The following is a 22,451-nucleotide window of genomic DNA, read 5'->3' as shown; positions in this document are numbered from 1 at the left end:
CACAGTACTTGAAAAGCACTGTCCTGCACCACACCACTCAGAGGCACAACTAACCCTGCTTTCCTTGCAAACCCTCCCTGTCTCTGATAGAGCTTGAACCTCAGCTCAACTTCTCACACCTCATTTCTCAGCTGGCTGCACCGCAGAAGCAGAAAGCACGTCTTTAAGAGATCCTAACGCAGAGTTCTGAATGTTGCTCAGACCCTTTCTGAGCCTCATATTGATCACACTGATCAAACTCCCCTGAAACCAAGTATTTGTTGAGGACACACAAAGAGGTCTTTAACTCACAATGACCAAAGTGACACCAGAACCTTTGTTTTTTGTCAGGAGGAAAAGAAAGCTAACTAAGCATCCATGTAACAATGCACCAGAAGTGCGAAGTCTGTGTGTGAATGGGCAGGGAACGAGCAGCTTTGACTAACGAATTCAGCCTGGACAAGGAATCAGCCATGGCTTCTCAGGGGAAGGAACCCACAGTTCTTTTCTCTGCCCATTACTGACCTCGCTTAAGCTCAGGCTGAACTCAGAGAGCTGACAAGGCAACATTCCCACCCCAGCCCCAGGCCTGAGGAAACACTGATCATCCAATACAGCGTGTGTTTAGCCCCACGCCAAGCCAGTCACGCCAATGACAAGTGAGGTGCTGCTTGGAAGAAGATCCAAGCTTCCCAGGAACCACCATTATTCATCTGATGTCCACCCAAAGCACACTGAAGGGGGAGAGCACAAGAGGAAGTGGGCCCGGAGTCCAGTCCAGCAAGTTAAAAGGTAATACGAGGCAGATCTGAGTTTGCAAGAATTCATCCCACCGGAAAGGAAAGCTCTTCCTTACAGTAGAATGCCAATTAAAAAATATAGAAGGATATAGAAGGATTTAGAAACTCATCAGTGGATGCTACGAATAGCAGGTGAAAGCTTAATGAGGCACAGGATATATACATGGCCTCAAAACATCTCTTCAAAAATTACTTAAATACAATAGCAACTTTATAGTGGAGAAATAAATCTGGCTGACACCACCTTTACCAAATGATCAAAGTTATCATCATCACCAATACTGGGAAAAAACCAACATCATGTGTCTCTTGATATCGTAACATTGAGAAGGAGGATATAACGTCACTCACACAGAAGTGCAGCCAGAACATATAACCTTAAATCTAATCATAGGAAACGTCAGATAAACTGAAACTAAAGGGTATGCTAGAAAGCACCTGGATTATTCTCTCCAAAAATTTCAAAGACAAGAAAAACAAACATCTCTCCCAGCTGACACAAGACTAAAGAGACAGCAAAATGCATGCTCATGGGTTAGATCTTGGAGTGGGGGGAAAGAGCTATAAAGTACATCATTGGGACGACTGATGAAATTTGAATATGGATGTGGATAAGATCATATCATACCAATCTCTGTGTTCTGGACATGGATGACTATACTATGGTTATGTAAAAGAATGTCCTTGTCCTTAGAACACATACACACTGAAGTATTTAGGGATAAAGGGTATCTCCAACTTAATCTCAAATGGTTCAGAAAAAAAGTATATGCATATATAAAAATATATACACATAGAGAAAATGATAAAGCAAATACGGCAAAATGTAAACAATTTGGGTATACGGGAGTCCCAGGTACTCTTCTTTAATCTTTTCTATAAGTTTTTAAGTTCTATCAAAATAAAAAGTTAAAAAAGAAATTAGGGGACTTCCCTGGTGGCGCAGTGGTTAAGAATATGCCTGCCAATGCAGCAGACGTGGGTTCGATCCCTGGTCCAGAAAGATCCCACATGCTGCGGAGCAACTAAGCCCATGTGCCACAACTACTAAGCCTGCGCTCTAGAGCCCACGAGCCACAACTACTGAAACCCGCGCACCTAGAGCCCATGCTCCGCAACAAGAGAAGCCACCGCGATGCGAAGCCCGCGCACCGCAACAAAGAGTAGCCCCCGCTAGCCGCAACTAGAGAAAGCCCGCGCGCAGCAACAAAGACCCAATGCAGCCAAAAAAAAAAATAAACAAAACAAATAAATTTGAAAAAAAGATCTGTAAAAAAGAAATTAGTCCCTCAGGTAGAACATACAGTATATTAAACAGATGGTTAAACGATACTAGTCCCCAGACTGTCAAACATGGCCATCATGGGCTCCAAAGCAGTAGCAGGGAGCTGGGATTTGGGACAGGCCTCTGGGAGATGAACAGAGGCCCCAGCCTGTGGTTCCCATCTCATTCTCATCACTGCCCCAATTCTGGCCACTAAGGACCCTCATGCTTTTCCAACATGCTGTTCTGAGCTTTGCACATGCAGTTCTCATTGCCTGGAATGCCCTTCCCAGCCTCTGTGAGGTCTCTTTGGCTTATCCTTCAAGCATCAGCTCAATGTCACCTCCTCTCTGACCTGGTTCGCAGATTGACCGACGCTCCTTCCCCTAGGCTCCCACGGCACCTTAAACATGCCTCTATTAGCACTTATCACCTGCCAAGCAGCTGCCTCCCCCCACCAGATGGTAGTTCCTTCAAGACAAGAGCCCAATCGTAATGACTTCTGTGCCTCCCGCCCGGTCCGCCATCCGTCTGCCCCACAGGCCATGGAATACGCCAGCCTCTCCCTGACGCTGCTGGAAGACTACTACCCTTCAGAACTAGAAACTAGGAACAAATACCTTTCCTCTAGGAATGTGGCTGATCACCCAGTTCTCCCTTCCTTCCTTCTTCAAAACCTAAACTAACGTGGCTGCAAAGGCTACAGAATTTGAAGTGATCAAATTTTACATGTTTACATGTTTATGTATACAAGACAGAAGAAGCATGCATAAACAAGAAGAAACACGAGAGAGTAGCATGGATTTACAAAAACAGTGTCAGGAAGACTAATGCTGCGTGAGCTAAGGCTTCCCCAAATGCTCAAGACAACTAAAAGGATTTTTAAAAGTTATTTTTGGTGTGTGAATAAGAAGAACAAGGAAGAGCTAGGCCCACTCTTGTGCCTATGAATTCCCTGGGAAGGAAAATGCTCTTCAGACCAAAGAGAAAAGAAAAGGAAGAGTAGATACAGATAAGAGGAAAGTGAAACCAAGCCGGGTGGGAGACTTTAAGAAACTCTAAATTCCAGTTTTCCCAGACAAGGGATCCCACTGACACATTCCTCACACCTGCCAGTGATCCTGGAAGAAACCTGCCATCAGGAGAAGGTGCCAACAGGTGAGAAAAGAGCAAGTGTCATCCCCAACTTTCAGAACACTGGGTGAGTTCAGTCCATGTAAGAGTCCTGAGTGGGTAACTAAAGGGACCTCAAAGGAGTCAGGTTCAATGAAGGCCATCAACCCATCAACACGCAACTAATCTTAGTGCTTTGTGTTGTGTGGTCACTGGACCAGGAGATAAGGAGGTCACAAACTCAAGGGCTGCAGGCCAAATCTGCCACAAAACAAATCTGTTTTGTTTGGTTTTTATGTTTGTTTTGCCAATGGTAAAAAAAATCAAATTTCACATGAAACCCAGATTTTCCTGAAGGTCCACACTCCTGCCCGGCAACTTCGTCTACAACTGAGCACTGACTACCGCTCCAGCTCACCCCCAGCCACATTATTTGCACTGCCTTCTTGAAACCAAGGCCAGGAGTCAGGGATTATTTATTAATTGCCTGAATTAATTATCACTTCATTCATTTGTATTACTTGCCAAGGCTCTGGGTTTGCGAATCAGGTTGCAGACACTGAAGTTCCACAAGGCTGGCTGTGATCCCTTTGAGGGACAGCTATGGAGAATGATAGGCTGGATGGGCTGGCTCACCAATGGCTGAATGACCATGCCACGCTCAAAGTAAGAGTGGTATATCAATTGGGGGGGGGTGGTCTGTAGTGGCCTGCCACAGGGCTCTGTCCTCAGAACTGTCCTGTTCAACATATTTATTAATAATGATAGTGAAGGCACGCTTATTAAATAGACAGATGTTGAAAACAGGAGGGATAAAACTATGTTAAGTGATAGGACCAGGTGCCAAAAGGTCAATAGGCAGGAGAGAAAAAGATCTAACAGGGTAAATAGGGTCCTAAGCCACATCTGTGCAAATTAAAGACGGAAGAAGCACATAACAATGGCAGTAGTGCACATGAAAATGTCTTAGAAATCAGGAGGGATAAAAGACTTACTGATGGGGGACTTTCCTGGTGGCACGGTGGTTAAGAATCCGCCTGCCAATGCAGGGGACACGGGTTCGATCTCTGGTCTGGGAAGATCCCACATGCCACGGAGCAACTAAGCCCATGTGCCACAACTACTGAGCCTGTGCTCTGGAGCTCGTGTGCCACAGCTACTGAAGCCTGTGCGCCTAGAGCCTATGCTCCACGAGAAGCCACCACAATGAGAAGTCCGCGCACTGCAACAAAGAGTAGCCCCTGCTCACCAGTATATTGATGGTATACTCAATATGATGTGATTTGGCAGCTTCAAAAGGTCTTATTACTCAAGGTTTCTTCAAACATTTTTTACTACAAACCACAGTAAGAAATACATTTTACACTGTGATCCATTATATTCTTATATATATGACAAGTTTGTAAAATAGTATTTCCCCTTACTAGATACACAAATCCCTCCCTCCCTCTTTCTTGCAGGTTGCAACAATCTAAGTTGATTTCACAGTCTACTAACAGGTCCCAACCCATTTGCAGTTGGACACACACAGATAGGAACTGACCGGAACAGGACCTGCAACAGCCCTGCTCTGCCTGGCCAGTCCCTACCTGAACACAGGCTTCCCTCTGGCGAAAAAGGAAGCAGGACAGTTCAAAACCGTAAGAGGAACAGGTCCCTTTTGGTTCTGAAGAAGACAAAACTCAAGAAGATCTTTAAACATCTGAGGGCCTATCATTTGGGAAAAAAATTAAACTTGTTTCAAGTGGCCCTAAGAAGTGGAAGAAGAGAAGACTTAGGCTCAATTTAGGAGAAGTTTTAATACTGAGAGATACTAAAAAATACACTGAAATCCTGTCCCCCTAACAAGCAGGGGGTATTGAAAAGGAAACCGAGCAGTTATTTGACGATTACTGGCAAGGCACAGGACAATGCTGGCGGAGGATGGAGGCTAGTCTAGGTGCTTGCAAAGTCCCAGCTAGACATGCCCCAACCCTAAAGGCCTCCACACTTTATATCCCTTACTTCTCACTCCCCTCTGGTCTGCAGCAAGCACCGCTCTGAGGGTGCTTCTTAAAGTTTGGTCTCCAGCTGCCTCTAGCCCCTGGAACATGCTACAGGCCCACTGAGAGCAGCCTGTCTAAAGCGGACCAAACTCCCCGTCCCACCTCCAACAGCTCCGTCCCCGACTCCCATTCCCACGAGTGTCCCCAACCCCGACATCCTCCACGTCCTTCCAATGTGCCCAGTCACCAGGTCCAAACAATTCTAAATGTGAGCGCCTTTCTGTTCTATCTCCTCCCTTTCCCTTCCTGTCCTCCTCATTGGGACCTTGGTGTGCGTACACACTTTTTTTTTTTAAATTGATTTAGTTATTTATTTTAAATTTATTTATTTATTTATTTATGGCTGCGTTGGGTCTTCGCCGCCGTGCGCAGGCTCTCTCCAGCTGCGGCGAGTGGGGGCCACTCCCCGTTGCGGCACGCCGGTCTCTCACCGCGGTGGCCTCCCCTGCTGTGGAGCACAGGCTCCAGGCACACGGGCTTCAGTAGTTGCGGCACGTGGGCCCAGTAGTTGTGGCTCGCGGGCTCTAGAGCTCAGGCTCAGTAGTTGTGGCGCACGGGTCCAGTCGCCCCGCGGCATGTGGGATCTTCCCGGACCAGGGCTCGAACCCGTGTCCCCCGCACCGGCAGGCAGATCCTCAACCACTGTGCCACCAGGGAAGTCCCCGTACACACTTTTTAATTGTCCAACCTGACAGGAGCTCCCCAGCCCCCCACAGTCTTTTCTCCACCCTACAATCTGCTGTGGATCGCATCCCTCCCTCGAGACTCCCAGCGCCAACTTCACGACGCTTCCTCATACGCCACCCTTGCTCAGCCTTCAGAATTTAATAAGAGTGCCATGTGCACGCACCCAGTACTTAGCAGGTGTGGCAGAGTTTACTTTCCAAAGACGGACACCACAACCCCTCCACCCACATGCACTTCTCCCATGGAGAGGTGGGGTCTACATTCCCTCCCTTTAAATCAGGGTGAGCTTGTCACAATGGTCAAAGTGCCACTGTCATGACTTTCAAAGCTAGATCATAAAAGATAATACAGCTTCTGCCTGATTCTTGGGGACACCCACTCTTGGCACCCAGCTACCACACTGTGAGGAAACACAGGCCACGTGGAAAGGCCAAGTGAAGGTGTCCACGGACCTTTTCGGCTGAGGTGCCAGCCAACAGTGGGCATCAACCTGCCAAACAAGTGAGTGAAGGAGCTCTGCAACGATTCCAGCCCAGCTGTCAAATTACCTCTAGCTTTTGAGATTTCCCAGCTGAGGCCCTACACATCAAGGAGCTGACACCAGCTACCCACGCTATTTCCTTCCTGACTTCCAGGGCCAAAGACTCAATGAACATAATAAAATGATAGCTGTTTCATGCCACTAAATTTTGTGGTGGTTTCTTACCTTACAACAGACCAGACTGTATATTTCAGGAGCATCAAGAAGTTTATAAGCAAAAGGCAAGAGACAGACCCATAAACAAACAAATGCCCTGGAGCATACTGGTGCCATGAGAGCAGTCTATCCAGGGCCTGGGGCACGGGGGCCACTTCTCTCTGGGAAGGTGGACGTGTCTGTCAAGAAAGGTTTCACCTTGAAGAAACCTTCAGGACGAGCCTTGGAAGATGGGCAGGTATTTTGGAGGAGGGGAAGGAGGAGGAATTCCAGATGGAGGGCCTCACATAGGCAAAGGCACAGAATCATGAGAAGGCCTGGCAGGCCAGGGGAAGGGTGAGCTGCGGGGCACATCCTGAGCGTGAAGCGTGGGGAGGGCAGACGTGTGGCTCACAGCAGGAACACATAGGAGCAGATTTACATTTCAGGAGGGGCGCTCAAATGATTTCACAGAGCACTGACTGCAGACTTCAAGGCTGGTGGCGTGAAGACCGGTTAGCAGACTAATGCCGCTGTCCAGATCAGTGATAATAAGGGCCTGAACTAAGGCAACAGCAGAGAGATGGGAATGAAGTGTGATTACGGAAGCAAATGATTAGATGTAGGGGGTGAGACAAGGAACAAAATCAACCCCTTCCTGATAAAGTCCTCCTGGACCAGTCCTGCTCACCACAGGTCTGAAGCAGATCCTACACGGTCACCACATACAGCCACCTTCTGCTGGGGATCCTCTTCTAAGAGAGGATGACCAGTTACACTCTAAAAACTCCTAAGGGACAAGGCTTCCATCACACCTTCAGAATCTGACAGAGTGCTCAGTATGCGTTCAAAACGGTCTGCTGCTTCCTCCTCCTGGGGCCTAGCTGGTACAAGCCTCTTCACCCCGGGACTGTGAGAGGCGGCCAGCTGAAGCTCAGGGCAGAGCTCGCAGCCCTCCTCTGCTAAGGCGCCTGTCACAGTGCACACACGTAGAGGTCTGCAAAGCTGCCAATGCCGTCAGCAACTGATCTTGAACGGCCTGCACCCCCACCTGCCTCCACAGAGAGGCCCACCAAAGGTGCCGGCGCTGCCCCTTCTCAGAGCCCCCCTTCCAGGCACAGAACCCCGCCCTGCCCTCACTGGGACCCGCACACCCAGTCTTACCAGGTCTCTCCTCTGCTTTCACTGGGAAAGCTCCAGCCCATCCCAGGCCTGGTGTGGACAGGCTGGGGGTATGCTCCCCTCACCAAGCGGTGGGCAGCAGGGGTTTGTTACTGGAAGACAGGCAGAGCAGATGCCTTCCTAGAGCCAAGAGACCTGACCCCTCACCTACTTCATGAAGGATGTACAGCATCGCCACCTGCAGAAGACTCCAGGTCTTCCTCCAGGGGCCCAGGAACCCTTTTGGAATTTGTCCCTGTACCCTGCTTGGTCAGGACTCCCAAGGTCCCACATCCCTCCTCCTCTACAGCCTGCTCCTCTCTACGCTCCCCATCCCCACAGCTGGTCCCTCAGACAATCTGCAGGTATCCAACCACAGCAACAGCCTGCCTCCCCACCCCAGGGGCTCCAGAGCCCCCTGGATGTCAGGCAAGGCTGCAGAAGTGTGGAACTCCACCCCCAAACACCTCATTTTATCCATAACACAATGAGAGGCGTGGAACCGACACCAGGTTTTCCGAGTCTTTCCTGACTCTCAGAATGCCAACACATGAAACCAGATCAGCAATCCTCTATGAAAGGGAAATGGAAGGAAGGCCGGAAGATAAAGGCTACTCCTGTGAGAGATCAAAGTGCTCATTCACCATCCTTCTTAGGGCCTCTGGGGAAAGGGGATATTAGAAGAGGCAGAGTCCCAGGGGCTGTCCTGCTGTTCAGCAGTTATACACCGTGTTGGAAGAAACATGTCCAAGAAGGTGTTTTTAGCCAGGATGAATAAGCCTGCAGGCAGGCTCCACAAAGGCCAGTGGCCAGGAGGCAGGGCCAGTCTGCGGCACATCCTCTACAGAGCAATCTCCAAGAATGAATTCTCGTGGGACTCCAGGATAAGAGTGGCCGCTCCCCAGCCAGCTGGCCAGCACTGTCCCAGCTGCCCGCACCACCAACTCAGCTCCTCTGCTCCTCCAGCAGCTGTTCCACGGCTGCCTTGCAGCTCCATCCTTTTCCCCAGCCCTAGAGTTCAGCAGCCACCTCCGCATAAAACCAATTCCTTCCTTCCCTCCCCCAAGTGGACGGCCCCACCCCGCCCCCCAGTAGCACAGGGGTTGTATTTATGGCATTTTCTGTCTAGAGTTGATCAATTATTCATCTCTTTAGAGAATTCTCCCCTCCTGGGATTTATTGATGATACAAATCTATAAGTAGGGAAAGAGACCTTTTTAGGGGAACCTTTTCAGAGGATGTACACATCTGCTTGTTTTTGCAGGAGTGAATGTGAGAGTGTGTGTGAGTGTGTGTGTGTGTGTGTGTGTGTGTGTACACACGTTGGCTAACCCAGTCCCCTGTCTACACTCTCCACATCTGAGCTCTCTCTGTAGACGGCAAATCTCAGAGGGTTATACCTAACTTCTAGAGACTGTCATGTGTAGCAGTGGGTGTCCTTGTGGGAGGTGGCGGGAGGTAATGTTTCATGTGGTTACTATATACATACCAATAACATATTTTAAAATCTAACTTTTTTCCTACTACAAAATGAACAGATACAGCAAACCTCTCAATGGTTGGAGTGATGCTCGGGAAGAAGCTGAAGCAAAGACCTAATTCCCTGAGGTCATCACATCTGGCAGAAGCACAGGACGGTGATTGTTCATGCCCCCTGATCTAAGAGTAATTAATGTGGTTTCGGGGAAGACAGGAAAAGAGGAGAAGCAACTAGGAAAAGCCTCTACGTAACTATGATGCGGTATTCTTATGATAGGCCGAGTACCATGCTAATCACTGCATACTCATTAACCTCCTCCAGTCATCATAAAGTCCTAGAAGGTAGAGGCTCGCCTCCACAGATGAGGACACAGTATCAAACAGCAATCCAAAAGAGGAGACATTTTTAACCGCTCTTAATCTCACTTAAGGAAATGCAAACAAAATAAATAAGACAACAGAAGAAATACTAAAATTATATGTGCCAAGGATTTTCCCTGAAGCATTAATAGTAAAGAATTACAAATAACCTAAGTGCCCCAACAATAGGTGAATGATTTTTAAATGTTTCTTTTCATGAAAAGAGAATGCGGAATAAACATAAGTAAAAAAATACTCAACTTCATTAGTAAACAGAAATATAAAATAAGACAGCTGTGAGAGTCCATTTTATATCCATTACAAAGAATTTAAGAGCAAGTATGTTTAGTGCAAATCTTGCCGCCACCACTTACTAGCTGTGTGACCTTGAACAAGTTAATTAACCTCTCTGTTCTTCATTTTTTAAATCTGTATATCTGGGGTTAAAAGTTGACCTCTCTATGCCTCTGTTTCCTCATCTGTAAATCAAGGATTAATAACAGTACCTAACTTCACAGGTGGTCATGAGGATTAAACAAATGAACATATGAAGAACACTTACAACAGTACCAGGTACAAGCACCAAGAAAGGGTATTTTAGTTTGATACCAAGTGCTAGTGGGATTTAGCAGGAACTTTTTCTTATGAACCACTGGCAGAGGGCAAAACAACCATTTTGGAAAGGTCTGTGGTGCTATCTTTTAATGGTAAACACGCACACACCCTATGATTCTACAATTCTAGTCCTAGAGACACGTTGCATGTGTGCATCAGGAAATGTGTACACAAATGTTCATAGCAGCATTACTCATAAAAACCAAATTGTGGAAATATTCTAAGTGCTTACCAACCACAGAATGGACAATGGAATACTATACGGCAGTGCAAACGAATGAACCATAGGAACATGAATGAATCTCAGAAACTACACTGAGTAAAAAAAAAAAGCAAGCCTCAAAAGACTATATAGTTGACCAATTCTAAAAAGCTCAAACAAAAAAAGCATATATAAAAGTATTGTGTAAGAATATAAACATACGTAATTAAAACTTTTTTAAAAAGCAAGGGAATGATAAACACAAAAGTCAAGGTAGTGGTTGTCTCTGGAGGTGAAGAAGGGGGACAGGGTTGGGGAAACATCCAGGGAGTTTCAGTGATGTTAGCAACATCCTAGCTGTTAATGTAGGTAGGGAGTTTACATGTGTTTATTATTATGCTTTATATTGCAGTATGTTTAACATATATGAAACACTACATCAAGTATGTTTCAAATAATACATAAGAAAAATTATAATATATAATATTCCATCAGTAGATATATGACTTAAAATGATAAAGAATAAAAACACAGGGAAATGTCTTCAATAAAAAAAAAGAAACTCAAGGGCTTCCCTGGTGGCGCAGTGGTTGAGAATCTGCCTGCCAATGCAGGGGACACGGGTTCGAGCCCTGGTCTGGGAGGATCCCACGTGCCGCGGAGCGGCTGGGCCCGTGAGCCACAACTGCTGAGCCTGCGCGTCTGGAGCCTGTGCTCCGCAGCAGGAGAGGCCGCGACGGTGAGAGGCCCGCGCACCGCGATGAAGAGTGGCCCCCACTTGCCGCAACTAGAGAAGGCCCTCGCACAGAAACGAAGACTCAACACAGTCATAAATAAGTAAATAAATAAAAGAACGTGAATTTCTTAAAAAAAAAAAAAAAAGAAACTCAAGAATGTACTTATACTCATAAATAGATGCTTTCTGAGGGTTTTTATGACAGGGGAAGTGTTTACACTACTTGAAGTGGAAAAAAACAGGATTTGAATTATTGCCCAATTTAAGAATCCAATTCTATTAACAATGCATGTCTGTGCACACAAACAAAACAACAAGAGGAATTATGCAGAAATGTTAACAGTGCTCATCTCTGGGTAGCAGAGAATGGGTATATTCTCGTGTTCACAGTCTCCAGAATTTATTGTAGGTATTACATTTTTATTTAGGGGGGAAAGCTTAAGAATAGAGTACCTACAACACACCTGAAACCCTGCACAAACTATGCGGGCCTCTGAACAAAGACTGGAGGGGAGCCTCATGGAGAGGAATTCGTGGGTGCATTTTCTTCTTGCTATTTCTGTTGCCACACACACACACACACACACACACACACACACACACACAGAGCTGAGCAGCCCTCTGGGAGGGAGACTGGGTCCGGCTGGGGCGGGGTGCCAAGCCTGAGATTCCCCACCCATTAGAAGTCCTCTGTAAGTCGCTGTGCCCAGCACAGCCCTACCAGGCCGACCCCTGCGGCACCCCTCACCCCTCCAGCAGCTTGCTCCTCCCCACAGCGACCCAGGCAGGGGCGGGATGAAGCCGAGCCCAGCCGGCTCTCCAGACGGGAGCCCCTGCCTCAAGCAGCAGCCCAGCCCGAGGCCAGCGGGAGGAAATGGAGCCGACCACATCTGAGGCCTGGCGAAAGGAGCGGCAGCTGCCTCGGAGGCCGCCAGCGCACGAGAACCAGAGAACCGGAGAACCAGGTCAGGATGCGGAGGCGGCTCCTCAGCCAGACAGCGAGACAGCGAGACAGCCCGTCTTCCCTAGCACACACACACACACACCACACACCTCGCACACACCCCCCACACAGCGCCACAGCCACCGAGACCATCGCCCAAGCCACGCAGTGCGTGTCCCACAGCCAGAAAAGCCCCCATCAGTCCCCACCCAGGCCGCGCAAGCCCACGGCTCCACCCACCCAGCTGCTCATACTCAGTTCCTACCACCCACCTCCTACCCCCGAAGTCTGAAAAGCGAAGGAAATGAGAAACTTTGCCAACATCACAGTCCACTGACAGAGAGGCAATCCTTGTCTAATAGCTCCATGCACTCTCCCTAAAGGTGCCCCAAACCCCATAAAACCTACTGGCAGTTCCGGTGTGTCAAAAGGACCAGCGCGAGAGGACGATGATGAGAGAGCACCTAACAGTTCTGAGTGCTGGGTACTATCCTCTGCATTGAGAAAGCACTTTCATGTTTAAACAAAACCTTTTCAAGTCTTCCAACAACCCAACCCCCATTTCAGTGGATGAGCAACTGGGGCATGGAGAGGTTAACTAACATACTCCAAAGGCTGGAAATTGGTGAGTGGCAAAGGCCAAATCTAACATGGGGCCGACAGTGGATGCCCATGGCCTCCTAGCTACCAGGGTTCTAGTCTTTCAGAGAATGAGCTCCCACATTTGCAGGAAAGTCTCAATAACTATGGACTTCAGCCACCTACTTGAACCCCTGTTGAGTGAGTTTGCCCTCATCCATTCCTTTCTCAAAGACTCGAGAGGACTTAAGTTTTTCTCTTGCAAAGAAATGAATCTTTAAGCCACCGCCCAAAAATCTGTAGGAAAAGTAACTTTTGACAGAGGAGGCTGGTGGAGGCCAGTCATAAGACAGACTTCACATAATGGGCTAGGAAATGGAAAAAGGGGGAAGCTGGCATTTAGGGAAGCCAGAAGGCAGGAAATTGGGGAGTGCAAACAAGTTCTATTTATCCTATACCCCTGGAAAAAAATCACACAATACATCTCAGTGTAAAGTCTTGTTATCTGCAGTCACTGCAGGTCTGTTAGCCCAGATAACTGAAAGATGCCAGTAACTTGGGTTGTTGTACATGTTCATCTGAAAGTCCTGTCTTCAATGTTGGGAAAAAACGGAAACAGGAACCTCAGCCTTTCCTCATCCATTTTCTCCTCCCTGAGGTCAGGGGTGATGAGGAAGTCAGTAGGAATCCCCCTCCCTCTCTGTGGCAGACCCCATTCTCCCACCCACCCCCACACCTCCTTCCCTAGGTTTTTGTGACGCTACTGGATCCTGATCCTCCTTCGTCCCCTCCACGGAGCTGCTCTCCACCCTTCCGCCCTCACCCTCTCAGCCCTCCTGGAAACCTCACCTACACCCAAGGTTCCACTGCTCAGCCTACACCAATAACCCAAAAGCTTCCTTTCTCCTGGACTGTTCCTCAAGCTCCTGCCCTGCTCTCCAACCAGCACGTTTCCACGTGGGTGCAACTTAAGTCCAACACACTTAAAACCTAATTCAGCACCTGTCCCCCTTTTCCAGCAACTCTTCTTCTGGACTTTCCTTTCTTAAAATTCATGTAAAGAGTCATTCTCTTGGGTATCCTGGCTCAAACCTTCGGTCACCTTTGAGGTCCTCCTCTTTATGTTTCCATATGCAAGCAGACCCTAGTCCTGTCAACTGCTCCTCTGGACAGTATTCCAGATCTGCCTTTTTTCAGTTCTCTCCTTACTTATCTCTCACAGGAACAATCAATCGTAGGAGGCTCCTTGACTGGCCAACCCACCTCTGCTTTTGCCCCAGTACACCACCCTCAGAATCATATTCAATCCATTGAGCCTTGAGCCCACATCCCCCAACTCCCAGGCCAGGGTGCCCACTAATTCACTACTTCAATCTTCTCTTTTGATATAAATGACAGAAATAAATGAGTACATAAGCAAATAAATAGACAGATAAATAAATGTATCGAGGGCAATAAAGAACTTTGCATCTCATGGTGCTGCTCCTAGGAACTTAAGTTTATAAATTTGCACTTCAAAAAATATTTTCTACACTTTAGTGAAAATTGAAAACTCAGGATGAGGGGAACAGTTTAGTAAATTATGATACAACTCAGTGGAATATTATACACTCATGAAAACCCAAAAATTATGAACACCAAGGAAAATATTGGGTAAAGTGGGAAGTAAACACCATACTGTATGAACTATGTAAAACCATGCATGCAAATGATAAAAGAGGGAAAGGAGGGTTTTTAAAGTGAAAATAGCTATAGTAGCCCCAAAGAATTATGAAATTTCACCTGCAGATGCTATCAGCACATTTTAACAATCATACATTTCATATATGAATATATAAACTTATGCATTCATTTATTTATCCCTCCAACAAATATGTACTGAGCACTTACTATCTGAGTGTCAGTTTTAGGCACTGGGGATACAGCAGTGACCGAGCAGTCCCTGCCTCATGGACAGACTTTTTAGATGTTTGGATTTGTCTTGGGTTCCATTCAAAGGTAAGTTCCTTCAGGGCAGAACATGTACCACTATCTCTAAAATGTGTGTAGCAGTATAAATCTGTCATGTACTCTGTGACTTTGAGTATGTGATGAAAGCAATGAAAACTGATATTAACTGTAAGTTTATCTCTAAGTGAAGCTGCCCTTTGTGTAATTACTGATAGAACATCAAAGGCATAATAAAACTCATTATAGAGCCAGGGAAAACCCTGGTAGATGACCCAAGAGAATACAGAAAGATCATAAGAATAGAACGATAAGGACAGTAAAGAACAGTTGTAGAAGATACTGAGAGAGATGGAAGAAAAGAAACTTCTGTCACTGCAAAGTGAAAAATTAAGAGGTAGGGACCTCCCTGGTGGCACAGTGGTTAAGAATTCGCCTGCCAATGCAGGGGACACGGGTTCGAGCCCTGGTCTGGGAAGATCCCACATGCCGCAGAGCGACTAAGTCCGTGAGCCACAACTACTGAGCCTGCGCGTCTGGAGCCTGTGCTCCGCAACGGGAGAGGCCGCGACGGTGAGAGGCCCCCGCTCGCCGCAACTGGAGAAAGCCCTCGCACAGAAACTTAGACCCAACACAGCCAAAAATTAAAAAAAAAAAAAAAAAAAAAAGGGGCGGGGGAGAAGTTTGCAAGAGATTCAGTAAAATTATAACAAATAAGATAGAGAATATGTATTAAGCAATTAGCATGCCCTTAAAAAGCTAACTTTTGCTGAAAAAAAATGAATCATGTTTTTAATACCCACAATACAAGAGGGTGCTGCCACTGCAAGATAACTATCTGTTCCATGTCCCCCTTGTAGTGCAAATGACCACTCCAGAACCTCCACAGAAGGACTTGGGGCCTGGTGACCTGCTAGCTCTGGCCAAGCCTTGGGACATATCCAAGGCTCCCACTTTTGGCTGTCTGGCCACTAACCCCAAAATTGCCAAGGGGGTTAATCCCACACCTCCAGCCCAGGTGTCACTCCTCAGAAAGCAGCAGATGCCCCACCCAAGGCAGGGAGATCCTTGCTCTTCAGCCCTTTTCGCAAAAGGGAGTGGCAGTGGCTGGGCCAGTTTTTCTGTTTGTATAAAATGAGAAGCATATTTTTATTTGGCTTCAGTTATCAGAGCATTTTAGTGCGAATTATTCAGATATTTGGGGATTTTTTTCTACTTGACTCAGAGGCTGGACAAATGCTAACATATATATAACACTTTCTACTTTCCAGGTATGTTCTAAGAGCTTTACATTTTTCATCCTCACAACCCCTTATTTTACCCAAGAGAAAACTGACACATAGGAGGTGAAGTAACTTGTCCTGAGGTAATACTGGCTGGACCAGTTTTGTTTTTTTTTTTAATTAATTTTGTAAGTGAAATAGGGAGCATTTTCTTTTTTCTTTTCTTTTAATTTTATTTATTTATTTTATTTATGGCTGTGTTGGGTCTTCGTTTCTGTGCGAGGGCTTTCTCTAGTTGTGGCAAGCGGGAGCCACTCTTCATCGCGGTGCGCGGGCCTCTCACTATCGCGGCCTCTCGTTGCGGAGCACAGGCTCCAGACGCGCAGGCTCAGTAATTGTGGCTCACGGGCCCAGTTGCTCCGCGGCATGTGGGATCTTCCCAGACCAGGGCTCGAACCCGTGTCCCCTGCATTGGCAGGCAGATTCTCAACCACTGCGCCACCAGGGAAGCCCCTGGACCAGTTTTAAAGTCCCTCTCTCTCACCACCTCTGGCCATGATCCCTGGCCAACACCAAACCAGCTAGGGAAGGGGTGGGGAGGGGTGCTGTGGTCTGGCATTGCAGATAGAGGGGCAAAGGGAAGTGCAGAAGGCAGTTCCCTGGAGAACTGGGCCCCGTGCCACCTGGGGAGCTGGCAAATGAGAAAGTCCTAGGAGTTAAGAGATCACCTGACCTGGAGGGGCATGTGACCAGGAGCACTTGAGCAGAGAGACTAGATTCCTAGCCCCAGCTCTTCTAAGACTGTTTGACAGTAAGTCCTGGACAAGTCATTTTATCTATCTGGGCCTCGAATTTCTCACTTGCTTTAAAAAAAAAAAAAAAAAAAAAAAGTCAGGAAAAACTGAGATTCTGCTTCAGATAAAAGGAGACTACAAAAACCTCACCAATGAATATGTGTGATCTGGGGCATTTCCCCCTACAAAAGAGGTAGTGACAATTGGCAAAATTTGAATAAGGTCTGCAGATTAGTGTTATTAGTGTTCACAAGATTAAGTCTACATTGGTGTTGCATCTATGTTAATTTCCTGATTTTGATCATTGCACTTTGGTTATTTATGTGATTTTAGAAAATCCACACTCAGGTATTTAGAAGTAAAGGGTGTCGCATTTGCTACTTATTTTCAAATGGTTCAAATAAAAATTATAGAGAAAGAGATAGAAAAGAATACAGCAAATGTAGCAAAATGTTAACATTTGGGAATCTGAGTGAAGAGAATTCTTTGTACTATTCTTGCAACTTTTCTAAAACTCTGAAATTGTGCCAAAATCGAATTTTTTTCTTTTTAACTTATTTTTGGCTGCGTTGGGTCTTCACTGCTGCGCGCGGGCTTTCTCTAGTCGCTGTGAGAGAGGGTTACTCTTTGTCGTGGTGCGTGGGCTCCTCATTGTGGTGGCTTCTCTTGTTGTGGAGCACGGGCTCTAGGTGCACGGGCTTCAGTAGTTGTGGCACGTGGGCTCAGTAGTTGTGGCACACAGGCTTAGTTGCTCCGCGGCATGTGGGATCTTCCTGGACCAGGGCTCAAACCCATGTCCCCTGCATTGGCAGGCGGATTCTTAACGACTGCACCACCAGGGAAGCCCCGAAATATTTTTTAGAAGAGTTATGTTACTAGATGATCTCTAAGATTCTTTCAGTTTCTGTGAAAAGGTAACATTATCCACATCTTACAGACGAGGAACAGGAAACAGGGTGAGCACGGCTCCTCGGCAGCAGGAGGAAGGCTCTAGAACTCGGGGTCTCTGATCAAGTCCTACCCCGCCACCAGACCCCAAGTTCTCCCCACCGCTGAAGGACAGTGAGCTCCACACACTACCCCAGGCACTGGATGAGAACTGCAGAGCAGAAGGCAAGTAAGAAAGAGAACACCTGGGCAGTGTCAGGCTGGCTGTCGGGAGAATCGGAGAGCCTCAGGATGTGCGCTACTCCACTCCCCACCTAGACCCCCTCCCCCCACATGTAAAGAGCACACCCCAGAGGGCTAACCTGAAGCTTTAGCAACACACACAACACACACAAGCTCCAACAGAACACACAGGCTCATGTGGAGCACAGAATCACAGCCTGAGCTGACAAGCAGTACAGCCCTGGGAGGGCGGCCTTTGGCCCTCTCTGACCAAAAAGAACACAACATCTGGAAATCTTAAGTCTCCTAAATAACTCTAGGGTCAAGAGGAAAAAAAAAAATCAAAATCACAGTTACATTTATTTCCAATCTGTTTATGCTAATTGTACTTGTTATGGTAAGTATGTACTTTAAATATCATTAATATATAATCTGATATGAATATAAAAATAGAGTTGTTTCTGTGGGAAGAAAGTCACAATTACAGATTTGAAGATTAATTAATACCAATGAAAACAACAGTTATTAACAGAGAAAAATTCATGCTTCTATAATACTTTTGTTAAGTAAGAAGGAAAACAAAGGTTTCACTCCAAGAAGCTAGAAAATAAGAACTAAATAAAAGGCAGGAAAGAGAAATCAGTAAAGACAGAAACAGCTAATTAGAAAACAAAATGTAGTGGTATTTATAAATGAATCTAATAGATGGTTCACCAAAAGGCCAATAAAATAAGCAAACTTCTGTTGATCATTTTTAAAAGAAAACATAAAAATTTACATTAGAAATGTAAAAAGAATATAACCATCATCAGTGATTAAGACATGAAGTACTTTACTAAAAAGTTTGAAAACATGGATGAAAGAATGACTTTCTAGGAAAGAGGTAGAAATATTAAAAATATTAATCAGGAAACAAGTAGAAATTTGTCAGAGAGCTACCCTCGAAAAAAGGCACCAGGCCCGGTAGTTGTTTATTACATTATTTTTCTAGCTCATAAAAAATGTTGATCTTTCTTATTCTTTTTTTTTTTAACTTCTTTATTGGAGTATAATTGCTTTACAATGGTGTGTTAGTTTCTGCTTTATAACAAAGTGAATCAGCTGTACATATACATATACCCCAAATCTCCTCCCTCTTTGATCTTTCTTATTCTTTAATTATCCCAGACCCCTGTGAGGTAAGCACTGCCTCTCTATTTTATAGACAATAATTCCAAGGGCTCAGAAGGGTCAAGGCACTGTCTCTAAATCATCCAGCCAGATGTGGCCACAGCCTGGCATCTCCAGGAGAAGGCCCAGAAAACTCAGTGTTTTAAAATGCTCCTTAAGTACCTCTGTGATCAGCCAGGTTTGGAAACTTCTGGCCCTTACTACTTAAAGTGTGGTCCAGGGAATTCCCTGGCGGTCCAGTGTTAGGACTCTGTGCTTTCACTGCCGAGGCCCGGGTTCAGTCCCTGGTCGGGGAACTAAGATCCCGCAAACCTCGCAGCAGGGCCAAATAAATAAATAAATAATAAATGAAGTGTGGTTCAGTGGGAAGCGGCTCACAGCCCACCTGTAACAGCAGCAGCATCACTAGAGAGCCTGTTAGAAATGCAGAATCTCAGGCCCCACTCCAGACCTGCTGAATTAGAAAATGTATTGTACAGAAATTTCCAGGTGATCTGGATGAACATTAAAATGTGAGAAGCACAGGTCTGGCCTATATCTGTCTGATCTTGTCCAATTCCTCTTAAAATATGCAAAAGCAGTGCCTGTTCTTTTTGGAAAAACAAAAAACAAAAAACAAAAAAAACTGATAAACTACTAGAACTAGATTTAATCATACAAACATGTAAAAAAAAAGTTTGGCAAAGTAAAACAAAAACATTAAAAAATTAAAAGACATTTGTAATATTTGCCAAGGTACAACAAAGCATTAATACCACTAACATACAAATATAAAGCTCTCTTATGAATTCGTAAGAAAAATCACACAAAAGAAAAACAGGCAAAGCAAAACAGAATATATTCACAAAGAAGTGCAGATCACAACTAAATATAGCAATAAAAATTTTGCAAATCAAAACATTTAACACCAATTTTTATACCAATTAAAAATAGCTTAGGGCTTCCCTGGTGGTGCAGTGGTTAAGAATCTGCCTGCCAAGGCAGGGGACCCGAGTTCGAGCCCTGGTCCAGGAAGATACCACATGCCGAGGAGCAACTAAGCCCATGAGCCACACCTACTGAGCCTGCACTCTAGAGCCCACAAGCCACAACTACTGAGCCCACATGCCACAATTACTGAAGCCTGCGCGCCTAGAGCCCCTGCTCCGCAACAAGAGAAGCCACCGCAATGAGAAGCCCACGCACCACAACGAAGAGTAGCCCCTGCTCGATGCAACTAGAGAAAGCCCGTGTGCAGCAACAAAGACCCAACGCAGCCAAAAACAAATAAATTTATTTTTAAAAATAGCTTATAATAAACATGCATTATTTTTATAATCGGAGGTAAAAATCAATAAAGACTTTTAAATTTTAAAAAATATGACTGTTATAAAAAGATTATAAAATTTTAAAAGCTATAAAAATATTAACAGGAGTTCTGAGTGGTAAAATCACAGATGTTTTATTTTCTCTATTTGCATACCTGAACTTCCTGATTTTTCTACAATGAATCTGCATTCTTTGTAATAAACAACAAAAAAGTTAACTATTTCCTAGAGTTTGATCTTCTCTGAAATGTAATAGCTTTTACACTTAGTCTCTCTTGGTTTTTCACAAGTGTTTGCGTAATGCCTTTCCACAAACCATCAGAGCACTTAAAGGCATGTCTTTTCTGTCCTCATCAAGCACTGGGAGCCCCAAATAAACAGAGCCCCTTTTACATTACTCCATAGACTGGCAGGTTTTCAAACTCCTGTGGACAGAGGAATTACCTGTAGGAAGCTGGCCGCAGATGCAGATTCCCAGGTCCCACCCCCAGAGAGCAACCCTGTGTGTCTATGGAGGGGATTCAGACACAGTGGTCCTCAAACTACCCTTTGAGAATCCCCCTCCAATAACCCTATGGGAGTGAGGGTGAGTGCAGAAAAGCAGGAAGTCCCAGCTAGTTCAGAAACTGGGTGAACTGAGGGTCTTACTGGTTGGCAGGGAACATCAGTCTCTTTCCACCCACCGTGTGCACACGCAGGCTCCACCTGTCAGGGGTCAGCGCCTCTACTCCTGGAAGAGGGCGACAAGCAGGTGTGGGTCGGGGCTAGGAAAAGGCTTTCTCCAACAGGTGAACCAAAGCCCTGAGCAGCCCCACGTTGCCGCGTAACTGCCAGAATGCACTCTGCTCTGGGAGAAGCACTTGGACCAACTCCATGGGTTCACGGAGGTCCATCTGTCAAGAGTTTCTGCTCAGCACCCTGAGAAGGCAGCTCCTCCAGAGCTGGCAGAGATGCAGCTGTGGCTGCCACAAGGAGCTGGAGGACTCGTCATGGCCCCGGCAGGGCCCATGGCGACCTCCTCCACCCCAGGTGGGCACTGGGAGAAGGAGTAAGACTCGGATAGGGCGGGGGCCCAGAGCAGTGCTCCTGCCTCCTCCTTGACCTCATGGGTGTACCCTGGGTTCCACCGTTTCCAGGGGTTTAAATGAACTAGCAGAAGAGCCAGAGAAAGAATTTCTCTCTCTCCTCTGCCGCCCTGAGCACTGAAGGAGAGGGCGAGCACAGACCACAGGCTAAATGAGAACCATTCACTGCTGCAGTCAAATGCAACACGGTGACACACTGAACCAGATGCACAAGGGTACGGAGTGGTTGGGAAGCGGCTCACAGCCCACCTGTAATGGCTATTTCTTTTACATGCATGAGCCAGGTTAATTCCCTCCCCCCCACCTTCTTTTTACACAGGCCAAGAGGCAGAAATCCCAACCTCTGCTTAACGGCAGCGGGGATTCTCGTTGTCTCCAGGTCTGTAGACCCCATGCCCCAGGGATGAGGGGTCCCTCATTCATGGGTCCTGGTGGGTCCAGCCTTCCTAGGCAGCAGCAATCAGGGACCTGTGGTTATGGTAAGACCGGCAGGGGAGCAAGGCAGAGTGGCTTGCACTGGACAGCTCCACCACGAAAATGTGCCTTCCATTCCCCAATTACAAGTAAAAACTTAAAATGAAAACACAATGAGAAGGATTAGCACATTGACAGGAATCCTAGAAATCCTGGGGGGTTGGAGGGGGCACGGTCATAGACTCTGGAGGAGAACAGTAGAGAGAAGCCACTACATTTGAGAAAGGAGACCAGCCACACAGACGCGGAGCCGATTTCACCAGTGGTCTTACAAGCTCTGCTTCCAGCCTTGATGAATCCTCATCCCCAAAGGGCAGTTGCAGATAAGTTTGTTTTAGGCTGTCTTCAGGTATCTGGAAACCACGAAGGCAGCTCTCCCTATTACTTAGTGCTAATGAGGGTTAATGACCAGTGGGCATCAGCCCCAGGGTAATTATGAGGTATGGGTTCAGAGGGCTCCTCCCTGATATCGGCCTGTGGGAAAATGGCCCAGGACCTTCTTTTTACTGTGGGGACAGGGCAGGTGCCCCATCTCTGTCACCCGGCTCACAGCTCCCAGGCTTGGCCGCCAGGGCTGCTTTAGGTTCTGCTCCTCACGTTGGCCTAGGTTGTCACACTTTGAGGAGGTGAAGCTCATTGTCTCTGTCATCAATTTGATTCCACAGCATTTATTAAAAGGATTTACTGCATGCCAGGCTTTGT

At 46.4% G+C, this 22,451-nt stretch overlaps 1 protein-coding gene across 11 annotated transcripts in view; it reads right to left on the bottom strand.

The window, feature by feature from the left end:
* Window positions 1-22,451, bottom strand: part of TET3 (tet methylcytosine dioxygenase 3) — a 116,703-nt gene that overhangs the window by 61,566 nt on the left and 32,686 nt on the right. The window lies entirely within an intron of this gene.

This window comes from Balaenoptera musculus, chromosome 13, assembly GCF_009873245.2.
Source record: "Balaenoptera musculus isolate JJ_BM4_2016_0621 chromosome 13, mBalMus1.pri.v3, whole genome shotgun sequence".
NCBI lineage: Eukaryota > Metazoa > Chordata > Mammalia > Artiodactyla > Balaenopteridae > Balaenoptera > Balaenoptera musculus.
The sequence above is the reverse complement of the archived record's forward strand: the minus strand, read 5'-3'. Positions and strand labels throughout refer to the sequence as shown.